This window comes from Hipposideros armiger, unplaced genomic scaffold, assembly GCF_001890085.2.
Source record: "Hipposideros armiger isolate ML-2016 unplaced genomic scaffold, ASM189008v1 scaffold_28, whole genome shotgun sequence".
In the NCBI taxonomy this organism is placed as follows: Eukaryota; Metazoa; Chordata; class Mammalia; order Chiroptera; family Hipposideridae; genus Hipposideros; species Hipposideros armiger.
This window is the reverse complement of record NW_017731378.1, coordinates 404080-406245: the sequence shown is the minus strand read 5'-3', so window position 1 is coordinate 406245 and position 2166 is coordinate 404080.

The window sequence follows — 2166 nt, the reverse complement described above, 5'->3', positions numbered from 1 at the left end:
CTGTTCCCATCCCCCAATTCCCAATTTAAAAAAAAAATCTTTAAAAAATAAATAAATAAAAATTTTTAAAAATCCCAAGAGGGAAATAATATTCTCATCCTCATTGTACATATGGGGAAACTGAGGTGCCAAAAGTTTGAGTAACCCACCCAAGGTTACACCGAGCGGTAGCATACCAGGATTTGAATTACACGCCATGATTCCAGCACCCAGGTGCTTGACCAGTGTACTGCCTGGCTCCTGAAGGCCACAGTGGCTCAAGGGCCCATTCCTCCCCGCTGTCCCACCCCACCCCCCACCACAGCCACCACCTACTTGCTCTCCTGTGAGGGTAACTAACACAGTTCCTGGAACAAATCCCACCCAGCCTGTTGTCCCTTAGCCGAGGCAGTGCCTCTGCCCTCTCCCTGCTGTCATGTGAGCCCACCTCTCACCTGCCCCAGTAACTGGTCATTGAGCACGGTCATGGTGAAAAGGCCCTCCAGGATATCTAGTTCACTCTCCCTTACGATTTGTTCAGACATAGAGACAGGCCCAGAGAGGCGCAGTGGCTTATCTACGACACAGACGCAGTGGAGGGAGCGCTGAGGCGGGGACCCAAGTCTCCTGGCTCCTCCCAGTCTGGTCTGCACACAGGGGCTGCCTTTCCCAGCATTGCCTGCCCCAGTGCCCACCTTCCCAGATACCTGGGATTGGAACCTGAGGCCAAACTTCCCAGCATCCTCCACTGCCCAGCCCCTGAGGGAGCCAGGAGGAGGGGACTTATCTCCACCTGGGAGGTGGTGTTGTCTCACCCCACCCCCACCCCCTCCCTGCCAGGCAGCCTTGATTAATGAGCTAGTGCTATCTTATCTCCCAGCTGCAGCGGTTAGGGATTAATGGGTGGTGGCAGGGCCCTGGGAGAACACATTCTGCCCCCCAGATCAACCTGAGAGCTCCACTAGAGGGAGGGGAGCAGGAGGAGAGGGAACCAAAGGGGTCTGTTCTCTAGCTGCCATCTTGCTCTCCTACCTGAACTGAACTGACTGAGTCACCACAAAATGTGTAAAGCACCAGGACAGTGCCTGACACTGAACAGGGGCTCAGTACATTGTAGCTGTTGTTACATTCTGCCGTCGTTAGATCTTGGAATCCTTAGGCCCATGCCTGCCCTGGGGTTGAGCTGCCCCTCTTTGCTAGCCCAAGTCCCCACCACTAGACAGCCCATAGGCTACCTAGGAAGTCACCTCCCCACCCCATCCTCAGGTGTCCCATCTATAAAATGGGCACAGGTTTGAGGTTTGGAAACAGGGTTGCAGGTCTGAAATTATTTTATTGAGTGACTTGAGAGTGGATTTAGAGATGTATTTATCCAGCTGTAAGGCTTCAGCAAACCCCTTCACAATTGGCCTCAACTTCCACATCTGTAAAAGGGGTACGATACTCTCTGCATTGCCCTCCACACAGCATTGTTAAGATGAAACAACTTCTGGACAGCCCCATCTGTACTGTCACATGTCATGCTGCAGTATGGGCTTTGGTATCCCAGAGCGAGTCAGACATCAGGCTCTGACCAGGGGGGTTCATGTTGATGTGTGTTGCTGCTCACAGAACCGACCCAAATGCAGGCTCAGCTCTGGGAGAGTTACAGGGTCCCAGGAAAGGGCTGAGGAAGGGGTATGAGATGTTCTATCCTCCCTCAGGGACAGAGAGACAGCATCTAACCTTGAACTAGTGCCAACGCGTCCGAAGTCAGGCAGTTACTCCACCAGGTCCGTGCAGGGGCCCAGACTCAGAACCCATGGCTCAGAGGACTCTCACCAACCTCTTCCCTAGCTTTCTCAAGGGACAAGTGGTCACTATATAGGAAGAAGGAAAGAAATGAAGATGAGTGAGGGATGGGTTAGGAGAGAGGGAAGGAAAGAGGGAGAGAGAGAAGGAAGGGGCGAGAGGAAAGGAGGGAGGGGTAGACTTTCAGGTGAGTAAACAGAACAAGGGAAGAATGAATGAAACGAGAGAAGGGGAAAGAAAAGCATGGACAAAAGTGGGGAGTGGATGAATGGAAGAAAGGAAGGATGTTGAAAGGGAAGAATGAAGAGATGGATGGACGAAGGGATGGATGAAAAGAGGCAAATGTCAGAATCTCGCTGGCCCCCATCATCCACCCCTTTGGCAAGACACAACAAG